Source organism: Cherax quadricarinatus, chromosome 8 (genome assembly GCF_038502225.1).
Source record: "Cherax quadricarinatus isolate ZL_2023a chromosome 8, ASM3850222v1, whole genome shotgun sequence".
Lineage (NCBI taxonomy): Eukaryota > Metazoa > Arthropoda > Malacostraca > Decapoda > Parastacidae > Cherax > Cherax quadricarinatus.
This window is the reverse complement of record NC_091299.1, coordinates 28,979,627-28,994,391: the sequence shown is the minus strand read 5'-3', so window position 1 is coordinate 28,994,391 and position 14,765 is coordinate 28,979,627.

Genomic DNA, 14,765 nt, shown 5'->3' with positions numbered 1-14,765 from the left:
TTGCCAGATGCTGATGACGTAGCCTTCTATCACTATTTTGAAAATTCTTCACCTGTGATCTTTATAACCGTATATGCTCATGCATCCTGCGTCCCTCAGTGTCACTTATGATAGAGTACACTTCACTTATATTGGAATACACTTCACATTCGGTGTTACACTTTATATGTATAATGTCACACAACTGTTGTGACGTCACTGTTTCAGCAGGCCTAATGCCACCTTCCCTTGTTATATATTATATTTTTCCTTTCTACTTTTGCTTATTAACTGTGTGTGTGTGTGTGTGTGTGTGTGTGTGTGTGTGTGTGTGTGTGTGTGTGTGTGTGTGTGTGTGTGTGCGTGTGTGTGTGTGTGTCTTTGTGTGTGTGTGTGTGTGTGTGTGTCTTTGTGTGTCTGTGTGTGTGTATTCACCTAATTGTGGTTGTAGGGGTCGAGACTCAGCTCCTGGCCCGCCTCTTCACTGAGTGCTGCTAGGTCCTTTCTCTCTCCTGCCTCCACTACTTCACCTGCTAGGCTTTTCCACTTCCTGACTACTCTATGACTAAAGCTATACTTCCTAACATCCTTTTGACTCATTTGGGTCTTCAGCTTCCAATTGTGACCCCTTCTTTCTGTGTCCTCTCTCTGGAACATCCTGTCTCTGTCCACCTTGTCTATTCCATGCAGTATTTTGTATGTCGTTATCATGTCTCCCCTGACCCTCCTGTCCTCTAGTGTCGTCAGGTCGATTTCCCTTACCCTTTCTTCGAAGGACATTCCCCTTAGCTCTGGAACTAGCCTTGTTGCAAACTTTTGCACTTTGTCTAATTTCTTGACGTGCTTGACCAGGTGTAGGTTCCAAAGTGGTGCTGCGTACTCCAGTATGGGCCTAACGTACACGGTGTACAGTGTCTTCAACGATTCTTTGCTGAGGTATCGGAACGCTATTCTCAGGTTCGCCAGGCGCCCGTATGTTGCAGCAGTTATCTGCTTAATGTGTGCTTCCGGAGACGTGCTCGGTATTATACTCACCCCTAGATCTTTCTCCTCGAGTGAGGTTTGCAGTCTTTGGCCACCTAGCCTATACTCTGCGGCCTTCTTTGCCCTTCCCCAATCTTCATGATTTTGCATTTGGCGGGGTTAAATTCTATCAGCCATTTGGTGGTTCACGCATCCAACATGTCCAGGTCTCTTTGTAGTCCTGCCTGTACTCACCTAGTTGTACTCACCTAGTTGTGGTTGCAGAGCTCGATTTATAGCTCCTGGCCCCGCCTCTTCGCTGGTCGCTACTGGGCTACTCTCCCTGAACCATGAGCTTTATCATACCTCTGCTTGTGTGTGTGTGTGTGTGTGTGTGTGTGTGTGTGTGTGTGTGTGTGTGTGTGTGTGTGTGTGCAGAACAACCACTATGAAAGAATAGCGATATTCCAAGCGCTTTCGTGACTTCTCACATTATCATGGAACTATAAAAACAAAACTTCAACAAGAAGGCATATAAGGACAAGACTACACCTCACAGTCGCGTCACAACACCCGACTGGGTGAAACACAACTGATACTCTACCCAAGTATTAATATTTCTTTACTTGTCTAATATATCATTAATTTCTTCCCAAATTTTATTAATTATAAATGAACCCAACTGATATAAACCAAAAGAAAAATTTATATTATTTTCAAAAATGATTTTTATGAAACATGATTATATTACATTCCTGTCGACCATGGACTTGCTTGATACAATTTTTTCAGCTTTTTGAAAATCAATTGGATGGTTAAAATCTCTCACATGAATAAACAGAGCATTATAATCTTGTCCAGTTCTAATGTTATATTATGTTGTTTAAATTTTAATTCAAAATTTACACGAGTTTGACCATAATAAACTTTATCGCATATTTACAAAGAATCTTATAGACACACTTGATAAAGTGAACTGTTGCTCGAATTCTAAAGATAACTGACGACACTCGTGATCGTGCAGCGCTGAGTCTAGTAAGATGTTGAGGAAATCGCAAGACAAGTGAAGGATCTCAAGAAAACCAGCAAAGATATGCAGAGAGATTTGGCTTCAGCTGGTGTAAATGTTGATTCTTCAACTGTTCGACGAAGTCTCCTTGAAGTTGGGAGAACTGCCAGTTAGCCGGTAAATAAAAAATCATTGACTGCTGCTATGAAGAAAAAACAGCTGTGGTGGGCACTCGATCATAAGGAATGGATGACAGATGAGTGGCTACAGATCAATGGTAGTGAGTCGGAGTAAAGGCAGACCTCTTCAGAATGGACACATTAAACAAACGCCAAAACACCCACCTATGAAGATGTTTTGGGGTAGTTTTACTGTTAAAAGCCGTTGAACGACTTGTTACTGTTGAAGGAACGATGAACAAATACAAGGCAATCCTGGCAAATCGTTTGCTTCTCATTGTGGATACAGACTTTCCTGATGGAGAAGACATTTTCCAGCAGGGTCTTGCTCCATGCAACACTTCCAGAAAAATACTGACGAATGCTAATCGTTCTGAATTAGCCTAGAAACTCAGTGACTTTAATCCAGTTGGGAATGTACAGGCGATAACCAAGCGCAGGATCCTGGAACATCTCTTGAGAAGATAATTGTTGTTGTTATAAGGACCTTGTACCAAGACGGAGAACTTGCCAAACTGTGTTCAACATTGGTCGGTTCTATGTCAAAGTGCGTAGCAATGCTTATAAAACTAAAGTGTAGTTATATGTTATTAAATCAATTATGTCATATCATTGCCGTGCATTTTACAAATAAGTATTAATTTCCCCCCAAAAAAAGTCCTATTTTATCACCGTCCCAGTTAATATGTACAGTACTCTCTCTCTCTCTCTCTCTCTCTCTCTCAATATATATATATATATATATATATATATATATATATATATATATATATATATATATATATATATATATATATATATATATATATATATATATATATATATATATATATATATATACATGTATATATATATAAAATTTATTGACACAAATGACTGTTCCAATATAATATTATAATAATAATATAATATTATAGGTCAACTTACTTAAAGAAAGAAATGTGTCATCACTAATAATCAAAAACGATGATGGTTATATTTTGTCTCCATTCGTAAATAATGCAAAAATAAAAATGATTGTTTTTTATGTGATTGATATTGTTGTCTTGTTACGGGAGTGATGAGACGTTGGTCACATAATATTGTTGTCTTGTTACGGGAGTGATGAGACGTTGGTCACATAATATTGTTGTCTTGTTACGGGAGTGATGAGACGTTGGTCACATAATATTGTTGTCTTGTTACGGGAGTGATGAGACGTTGGTCACATAATATTGTTGTCTTGTTACGGGAGTGATGAGACGTTGGTCACATAATATTGTTGTCTTGTTACGGGAGTGATGAGACGTTGGTCACATAATATTGTTGTCTTGTTACGGGAGTGGTGAGACGTTGGTCACATAATATTGTTGTCTTGTTACGGGAGTGATGAGACGTTGGTCACATAATATTGTTGTCTTGTTACGGGAGTGATGAGACGTTGGTCACATAATATTGTTGTCTTGTTACGGGAGTGATGAGACGTTGGTCACATAATATTGTTGTCTTGTTACGGGAGTGGTGAGACGTTGGTCACATAATATTGTTGTCTTGTTACGGGAGTGATGAGACGTTGGTCACATAATATTGTTGTCTTGTTACGGGAGTGGTGAGACGTTGGTCACATAATATTGTTGTCTTGTTACGGGAGTGATGAGACGTTGGTCACATAATATTGTTGTCTTGTTACGGGAGTGATGAGACGTTGGTCACATAATATTGTTGTCTTGTTACGGGAGTGATGAGACGTTGGTCACGTGATATTGTTGTCTTGTTACGGGAGTGATGAGACGTTGGTCACATAATATTGTTGTCTTGTTACGGGAGTGATGAGACGTTGGTCACGTGATATTGTTGTCTTGTTACGGGAGTGATGAGACGTTGGTCACATAATATTGTTGTCTTGTTACGGGAGTGATGAGACGTTGGTCACATAATATTGTTGTCTTGTTACGGGAGTGATGAGACGTTGGTCACATAATATTGTTGTCTTGTTACGGGAGTGATGAGACGTTGGTCACATAATATTGTTGTCTTGTTACGAGAGTGGTGAGACGTTGGTCACATAATATTGTTGTCTTGTTACGGGAGTGGTGAGACGTTGGTCACATAATATTGTTGTCTTGTTACGGGAGTGGTGAGACGTTGGTCACATAATATTGTTGTCTTGTTACGGGAGTGGTGAGACGTTGGTCACATAATATTGTTGTCTTGTTACGGGAGTGGTGAGACGTTGGTCACATAATATTGTTGTCTTGTTACGGGAGTGATGAGACGTTGGTCACATAATATTGTTGTCTTGTTACGGGAGTGGTGAGACGTTGGTCACGTGATATTGTTGACTTGTTACGGGAGTGATGAGACGTTGGTCACGTGATATTGTTGACTTGTTACGGGAGTGATGAGACGTTGGTCACATAATATTGTTGTCTTGTTACGGGAGTGATGAGACGTTGGTCACGTGATATTGTTGACTTGTTACGGGAGTGGTGAGACGTTGGTCACGTGATATTGTTGACTTGTTACGGGAGTGGTGAGACGTTGGTCACGTGATATTGTTGACTTGTTACGGGAGTGATGAGACGTTGGTCACGTGATATTGTTGTCTTGTTACGGGAGGGATGAGACGTTGGTCACATAATATTGTTGTCTTGTTACGGGAGTGGTGAGACGTTGGTCACGTGATACTGTTGACTTGTTACGGGAGTGGTGAGACGTTGGTCACATAATATTGTTGTCTTGTTACGGGAGTGATGAGACGTTGGTCACATAATATTGTTGTCTTGTTATGGGAGTGATGAGACGTTGGTCACGTGATATTGTTGACTTGTTACGGGAGTGGTGAGACGTTGGTCACGTGATATTGTTGTCTTGTTACGGGAGTGGTGAGACGTTGGTCACGTGATATTGTTGTCTTGTTACGGGAGTGGTGAGACGTTGGTCACGTGATATTGTTGACTTGTTACGGGAGTGATAAGACGTTGGTCATGATATTGTTGACTTGTTACGGGAGTGGTGAGACGTTGGTCACGTGATATTGTTGACTTGTTACGGGAGTGATGAGACGTTGGTCACGTGATATTGTTGGCTTGTTACGGGAGTGATGAGACGTTGGTCACGTGATATTGTTGGCTTGTTACGGGAGTGATGAGACGTTGGTCACATAATATTGTTGACTTGTTACGGGAGTGGTGAGACGTTGGTCACGTGATATTGTTGTCTTGTTACGGGAGTGATGAGACGTTGGTCACATAATATTGTTGACTTGTTACGGGAGTGATGAGACGTTGGTCACATAATATTGTTGTCTTGTTACGGGAGTGGTGAGACGTTGGTCACATAATATTGTTGTCTTGTTACGGGAGTGGTGAGACGTTGGTCACATAATATTGTTGTCTTGTTACGGGAGTGGTGAGACGTTGGTCACATAATATTGTTGTCTTGTTACGGGAGTGGTGAGACGTTGGTCACATAATATTGTTGTCTTGTTACGGGAATGGTGAGACGTTGGTCACGTGATATTGTTGTCTTGTTACGGGAGAGGTGAGACGTTGGTCACTTGATATTGTTGTCTTGTTACGGGAGTGGTGAGACGTTGGTCACGTGATATTGTTGACTTGTTACGGGAGTGATGAGACGTTGGTCACGTGATATTGTTGACTTGTTACGGGAGTGGTGAGACGTTGGTCACGTGATACTGTTGACTTGTTACGGGAGTGGTGAGACGTTGGTCACGTGATACTGTTGACTTGTTACGGGAGTGGTGAGACGTTGGTCACGTGATATTGTTGACTTGTTACGGGAGGGGTGAGACGTTGGTCACGTGATATTGTTGGCTTGTTACGAGAGTGATGAGACGTTGGTCACGTAATATTGTTGTCTTGTTATGGGAGTGGTGAGACGTTGGTCACATAATATTGTTGTCTTGTTACGGGAGTGATGAGACGTTGGTCACATAATATTGTTATCTTGTTACGGGAGTGGTGAGACGTTGGTCACATAATATTGTTGTCTTGTTACGGGAGTGATGAGACGTTGGTCACATAATATTGTTGTCTTGTTACGGGAGTCATGAGACGTTGGTCACATAATATTGTTGTCTTGTTACGGGAGTGATGAGACGTTGGTCACATAATATTGTTGTCTTGTTACGGGAGTGGTGAGACGTTGGTCACATAATATTGTTGTCTTGTTACGGGAATGGTGAGACTTTGTTCACGTGATATTGTTGTCTTGTTATGGGAGAGGTGAGACGTTGGTCACTTGATATTGTTGTCTTGTTACGGGAGTGGTGAGACGTTGGTCACGTGATATTGTTGTCTTGTTACGGGAGTGATGAGACGTTGGTCACGTGATATTGTTGTCTTGTTACGGGAGTGGTGAGACGTTGGTCACGTGATATTGTTGTCTTGTTACGGGAGTGGTGAGACGTTGGTCACGTGATATTGTTGTCTTGCTACGGGAGTGGTGAGACTTTGGTCACGTGATATTGTTGTCTTGTTACGGGAGTGGTGAGACGTTGGTCACGTGATATTGTTGTCTTGCTACGGGAGTGGTGAGACGTTGGTCACATAATATTGTTGTCTTGTTACGGGAGTGACGAGACGCTGGTCACATAATATTGTTGTCTTGTTACGGGAGTGATGAGACGTTGGTCACATAATATTGTTGTCTTGTTACGGGAGTGGTGAGACGTTGGTCACATAATATTGTTGACTTGTTACGGGAGTGATGAGACGTTGGTCACGTGATATTGTTGTCTTGTTACGGGAGTGATGAGACGTTGGTCACATAATATTGTTGTCTTGTTACGGGAGTGATGAGACGTTGGTCACATAATATTGTTGTCTTGTTACGGGAGTGATGAGACGTTGGTCACGTGATATTGTTGTCTTGTTACGGGAGTGATGAGACGTTGGTCACATAATATTGTTGTCTTGTTACGGGAGTGATGAGACGTTGGTCACATAATATTGTTGTCTTGTTACGGGAGTTATGAGACGTTGGTCACGTGATATTGTTGACTTGTTACGGGAGTGATGAGACGTTGGTCACATAATATTGTTGTCTTGTTACGGGAGTGATGAGACGTTGGTCACATAATATTGTTGTCTTGTTACGGGAGTGATGAGACGTTGGTCACGTGATATTGTTGTCTTGTTACGGGAGTGGTGAGACGTTGGTCACGTGATATTGTTGTCTTGTTACGGGAGTGGTGAGACGTTGGTCACATAATATTGTTGTCTTGTTACGGGAGTGATGAGACGTTGGTCACATAATATTGTTGTCTTGTTACGGGAGTGATGAGACGTTGGTCACATAATATTGTTGTCTTGTTACGGGAGTGGTGAGACGTTGGTCACATAATATTGTTGTCTTGTTACGGGAGTGATGAGACGTTGGTCACATAATATTGTTGTCTTGTTACGGGAGTGGTGAGACGTTGGTCACATAATATTGTTGTCTTGTTACGGGAGTGATGAGACGTTGGTCACATAATATTGTTGTCTTGTTACGGGAGTGATGAGACGTTGGTCACGTGATATTGTTGTCTTGTTACGGGAGTGGTGAGACGTTGGTCACATAATATTGTTGTCTTGTTACTGGTCTGCACAGCACTGGTCTGCACAGCACCGGTCTGCACAGCACTGGTCTGCACAGCACTGGTCTGCACAGCACTGGTCTACACAGCACCGGTCTGCACAGCGCCGGTCTGCACAGCGCCGGTCTGCACAGCACTGGTCTGCACAGCACCAGTCTGCACAGCACTGGTCTGCACAGCACTGGTCTGCACAGCACTGGTCTGCACAGCACTGGTCTGCACAGCACTGGTCTGCACAGCACTGGTCTGCACAGCACTGGTCTGCACAGCACTGGTCTGCACAGCACTGGTCTGCACAGCACTGGTCTGCACAGCACTGGTCTGCACAGCACCGGTCTGCACAGCGCCGGTCTGCACAGCACCGGTCTGCACAGCACCGGTCTGCACAGCACTAGTCTGCACAGCACTAGTCTGCACAGCACTAGTCTGCACAGCACTGGTCTGCACAACGATTTTGTGATTTCTGTATGTAACCATAGTCTGCAGGATCAGATTTCATCATATTTATAGGAGCCTGTAAAATTCGGTGGTTAAGAGGATCACTGTGCACCCTGAAGCTCTGATCTACCGTGTTATAGCAGTCACCGTAGACACTGCGTCTCTTATCTACCGTGTTGTAGCAGTCACCGTGGACACTGCGTCTCTTATCTACCGTGTTATAGCAGTCACCGTGGACACTGCGTCTCTGATCTACCGTGTTATAGCAGTCACCGTGGACACTGCGTCTCTGATCTTCCGTGTTATAGCAGTCACCGTAGACACTGCGTCTCTGATCTACCGTGTTATAGCAGTCACCGTAGACACTGCGTCTCTGATCTACCGTGTTATAGCAGTCACCGTAGACACTGCGTCTCTGATCTACCGTGTTATAGCAGTCACCGTAGACACTGCGTCTCTGATCTACCGTGTTATAGCAGTCACCGTAGACACTGCGTCTCTGATCTACCGTGTTATAGCAGTCACCGTAGACACTGCGTCTCTGATCTACCGTGTTATAGCAGTCACCGTAGACACTGCGTCTCTGATCTACCGTGTTATAGCAGTCACCGTAGACACTGCGTCTCTGATCTACCGTGTTATAGCAGTCACCGTGGACACTGCGTCTCTGATCTACCGTGTTATAGCAGTCACCGTAGACACTGCGTCTCTGATCTACCGTGTTATAGCAGTCACCGTGGACACTGCGTCTCTGATCTACCGTGTTATAGCAGTCACCGTGGACACTGCGTCTCTGATCTTCCGTGGTTATAACGATCACCGTGGACACTGCATCTCTGATCTACCGTGGTTATAACGATCACCGTGGACACTGCATCTCTGATCTACCGTGGTTATAACGATCACCGTGGACACAGCGTCTCTGATCTACCGTGGTTATAACGATCACCGTGGACACTGCGTCTCTGATCTACCGTGGTTATAACGATCACCGTGGACACAGCGTCTCTGATCTACCGTGGTTATAACGATCACCGTGGACACTGCGTCTCTGATCTACCGTGGTTATAACGATCACCGTGGACACTGCGTCTCTGATCTACCGTGGTTATAACGATCACCGTGGACACTGCGTCTCTGATCTACCGTGGTTATAACGATCACCGTGGACACTGCGTCTCTGATCTACCGTGGTTATAACGATCACCGTGGACACCGCGTCACTGATCTACCGTGTTATAGCAGTCACCGTGGACATAGCGTCTCTGATCTACCGTGGTTATAACGATCACCGTGGACACAGCGTCTCTGATCTACCGTGGTTATAACGATCACCGTGGACACTGCGTCTCTGATCTACCGTGGTTATAACGATCACCGTGGACACTGCGTCTCTGATCGTGATCGATCACCGTGCGTCTCTGATATAAAACGATCACCGTGGACACTGCGTCTCTGATCCACCGTGGTTATAACGATCACCGTGGACACTGCGTCTCTGATCTACCGTTGTTATAACGATCACCGTGGACACTGCGTCTCTGATCTACCGTGGTCAATGAGGCGGGTCAAATAACCTTTAGTTTGACCGGATCCTGCCTCGGTAAAAAATATCTCATAACAGACTTAAAACATTAACTTATAGGTCACGTCTTGGACGGTGAAAGGATCCTGTGCCGCTCTGTTGTTGCTGACTCTGAAATTCACGAAAAGTAAGAAAATTAATTTATAAATTCCACTAAAGTCTAATTTGAATTTGCTGTCAGAATCTGTTAATATTCTGCCTCCTTTGATAAAAATTATAATAAAATAATGTGTTTTATTGCTCCTAAAACACATATATATACAACATCCATATAGATAATAGCATTCTTTTATTCCCTTGCCTTTGATATTATTGTTATTCTGTGACTGTAATGGAATACTAGATGCTGTGCATATTGTATGTGAGAGCATCAGACGCTGATCTTCCAGTCTTGTATGTAGTTACCTACAACAAGCTCCTCAGTCGTTCATCCAGTCTCTGGGTGATCAGTTCAAGTTCTACCCATCATCAAGATGGTTCGCTCACTGGGTGTCAGCCTCTTCGAACCCAGACATTTTGCTTTTTTACACTTGGCTTCCTTCGAACCACGCTACACTGCATAGCGTCACGAGGATGTTCTGATAGGTCGTTTACAATGTGGTTTCTGTACCTCTCATGTTTTGATACGCTACTTGGACTTGTCTTTGCTACGATCACTCTGGACAGATTATTTTAACTGTTCAAACTTCCCTTAAGTCGGGGTCTCATTACGACTCCATTGAGGACCTACTGATTCAAGTTCCAGCCCCTGTACCGCTGCATGTGTTGATGTCTTAAGCTGCATGCCATGTAGACAATCGGATTGGATCTGACCTTTGCGCTTATATCTACGTTTGTTAGGGTTACCTTTGTTTTAGATTTTAACTGGAAAAACATAATTCAGTCTTAACGACATCGGATTACCTAGATTACGCAGCTCAGTTCTGGTATCCATATTACAGAATGGATATAAATTCGCTAGAAAATATCCAGCGTAGAATGACCAAATTAATACATAGCATTAGAAATCTTCCGTACGAAGAACGATCGAAGACTCTTAAACTACATTCACTTGTAAGACGAATGAGGGGAGACATGATCGAAGTGTATAAGTAGAAGATGGGTATTAACAAAGGGGATATAAATAAGGTTTTGAGGATATCACTTCAAGAGAGAACCCGCAATAATGGATTCAAATTAGATAAGTTTAGATTTCGAAAGGATATAGGAAAGTATTGGTTTGGAAATAGGGTAGTTGATGAGTGGAACAGTCTACCTAGTAGGGTTATTGAAGCTAAAACGTTTGGGTATTTTCAAATTTAGGTTAGATAAATACATGAGTGAGAGGCGTTGGATTTGAATGAGACTTGCGTAATGAGTAAATAGAATCATCAAAACTTATTTCTTGGGTAGTATTGAAAATTGCGTTGGGCAAATATTTTGCTAGTGGGAAGGATTGTAAAGGACCTGCCTAGTATGGGCCAACAGGCCTGCTGCAGTGCTCCTCATTTCTTATGTTCTTATAGCTGTTTTTCCATCCACCGCCACTTTTGTCATGGACACTACAGTGAGGAGGAGGCTGGTGGCAGTGACTGTCGTCTGATGTCTGTGTTGTTAATTGTGGAGAATACGATATGAACCGTATAATTTAAGGAATACATTAAGGTTTGTTGATTTGGTGTGGATTAGATTATAGATTTTTGCCCAGAAGTGACTAGATTATTGTGCTTGTAGTATCCGTCCTGTTGACGGTAGTGCAGGTGCACGAGGATGCACAGAAGGCCTAGGAACTAGGCCCGAGAAGGGCTCACGGTAGTACAAATAGACTTATATTTACAATTGTCGCATGGTCATACAGAAAGGATGACAATTAGACTGAGTGCAGTGATGTATAAGTTTAAAGTAGATAGAAGGAAGCGTAGTAATCAGCTGGACCGTAATGCTGTCTAATTTATATGTCGTAGTGTTTAGCTCAAGTGTCTTCTCAGAGCACTTGTCAGTGTCCATTACAGAGGTTCATAACGAGTTTCCTGATGTCCAGGAGAGACATCGAGAGACCAAGTGATGGTGACTGCATTTTCTCTTATTAGTTTCATGACCCCCCCCCTCTCTCTGTCTGTCTGTCTGTCTCTCTCTCTCTCTCTCTCTCTCTCTCTCTCTCTCTCTCTCTCTCTCTCTCTCTCTCTCTCTCTCTCTCTCTCTCTCTCTCTCTCTCTCGTTCCCATGGTTACCTTCCTCTCTACTCTCCCCCTCTTTTTTTTTTCTTCTGCCCCACCCACCTTCTGACCTTTGCGTGTCTCTCATCTCTCTCCTCTTCCTTCCTCCAATTTCCTGGATCATTCCCTCCCTCATGTTTCCTCTCCCCCATCTCCCCATGGGTCCAAAGTTATTTTTCCCCCTTTGGCTTCCCCCATTATTCTTCCCTGAGGTTGTTTACCCTTTCAATCTTGCGCTCTCTATCTTCCCTTGGTGCCTATCCTTCTTCATTCTTTCATCCGCTATTTATTTATTTACTCAATATCTGTCCTTCCCTCTTTCTCTCCCCTCTCTCGCTCCCCTCCGGCGACCTTCTTCTCCCCTCTTCTGCTCTGTTTCCTTCCCTTTTTCTCCGACCTGTGTCTATTTCTCTTCCCTCTCCTCTCCTTTACTTCTCTCCCTCTCTCCTTCTCCTCTCCTTCTGTCCTCTTCTTTTCCCTTTCTCTCCATCTCCTCTCCTCTCATTTTCCTCTTCTCTCCCTTTCCTCTCCTTTCATTTTCATGTTTGCAACTCTTTTCTTCATTTACTCTTCTCTCTTCCTCTCCTCCTCTCATTTGCCTCTTCTTTCCTCTCTCTTTCCCCTCGTCCCATTTCATCTTTTCCCTCATTTTTTCCCTTGCTTCCCCCTGCATTAAGTATCTCTGTTTATCTTTTATCTCTGATTTTTTTCCCGAAACCTCTCTTCTCCCCACGAAACCTCTCTTCTCCCCACGAAACCTCTCTTCTTCTCCTCCCTCTCCCAATCCTCTCTCTCTCTTCTTTTTGTCACCCTAATCCCTTTCCTAATCCCCCTATCTCCCATTTTCCTTCCTCTACCTCCCCTCCCATCCCCACCCAGGGAGGAAGACGTGAGGGAGAATACAGTAACAAGATTAGCGGTGTCTCCCACGAGGCTTGACAGATCACCTTAGGCGCTGGTAAGTCAGACGAGGGGACAAGGAGGAGGAGGGGAAGCAAGGGGGAGACAGGAATGAAGTGGGAAAGTAAGGAGGTAGGGGAATGAAGCGAGGAAGGAGAGGGAGAAGCAGGAGAAGCAAGGGGGAGAGGGGAATGAAGTGGGGAAAGTAAGGAAGTAGGGGAATGAAGCGAGGAATTAGAGGGAGAAGCAGGAGAAAGACATAATTAGCTGAGAGAGAGAGAGGAAATGAAGTGGGGAGAGGGGAAATAAAAAAGGGAGAAGAGGGAATGAAGTGATGGAGAGGTGAGAGAAGGGAAAACAAGAAATAGGGAGGGGGTTTTTGAAGCCCTTTACCTGCAAACGAGAAGCGGGAAGGGGTCTAAGTGGTTTTATAACTAAGGGGTCATGGGTAATTGGCAAGATTATAAGGAGCTATTAACGCACATGATAACGACATGTTATGTTGTCATCCCTTATACTTTGACAGTAAGGTTCTCACTACATGTTCTAGTGTGGGGTAACTTTTACATAAAGGCCTTATGTTTTGGGTAATACTTATATCATGACTGATCATCCTCAGTGTCTCTGATCCTTTCACCAGCCCTCTTCACAGGTTATTTAAACTACAACTATAAAAATATAACTGTATTCTAAATAGATATGTACAGAATATACAATTACAGCACTCACTTATTCAAAACATAAGCCTGCACACCCCTTAGCTGCTCTTTTAAGACAGCCTGCATGGTGGATCTGGACAAACTGCCCTTCTTTCTTCTGGATTATCTCTGGACTAACTAGTGTTTTGACACGCTTTTGTCACCCTGGGTATGATGGCCACAACTTAAGTTATAAAACTCACCCCTGGGGCACACATAACGCCCGAAAAAAATAGAAAGAAGGACCCAGAGGTCCTACCAGCTTCAAGACAACAAAAAAAAGAGAGGGGAGAGGGAGAGGGAGGGGCCTAGCTAAGCTCCTCCCACACACACCAAAAAACAAAAGATTGTTGCTAAGCACAATTCTCTAGTTACCACACCTTATTTACTTTTACAAAAAGAAATACAACTTTATAAACTACTTATTTAAATTGTGTGTGTGTGTGTCTATGGTATAACCTATTATATTGAGAAAAACAGGCTTGACCCAGCGGCCTCTCAGTCCCTAAGGGTGATCTTCCCCTAGGGCCATTTAAGTGCTGTGTCCCCATCAATTAAATATAATTAGGTATTCCAGAGTAACTGTTGCAGATACATAAATACATGTTGGGTCCTATAGCCCCATAACACATGTAAAATAATGAGAGGAATCGACAAGGTGGACAGAGACAGAATGTTCTAGAGATGGGACACAGTAATAAGGGGACACAGTTGGAAGTTGAAGACTCAGATGAATCACAGGGATGTTAGGAAGTATTTCTTTAGTCATAGAGTTGTCAGGAAGTGGAATAGTTTGGGAAGCGATGTAGTGGAGGCAGGATCCATACATAGCTTTAAGCAGAGGTATGATGAAGCTTATGGAGCAGGAAGAGTGACCTAGTAGCGGCCAGTGAAGAGGCGGGGCCAGGAGCTGTGACTTGACCCCTGCAACCACAACTAGGTGAGTACACACACACACACACACGAGAGTAGCACGCAAGGCTCTGAGTCTCACAAGAGAGTTAGTTGTACTCATCTAGTTGTATTCACCTAGTTGTACTCATCTAGCTGTACTCATCTAGTTGTACTCATCTAGTTGTACTCATCTAGTTGTATTCACCTAATTGTACTCATCTTGCTGTGCTCATCTAGTTGTACTCATCTCGTTGTACTCATCTAGTTGTACTCATCTAGTCGTACTCATCTAGTTGTATTCACCTAGTTGTACTCATCTAGCTGTACTCATCTAGTCGTACTCA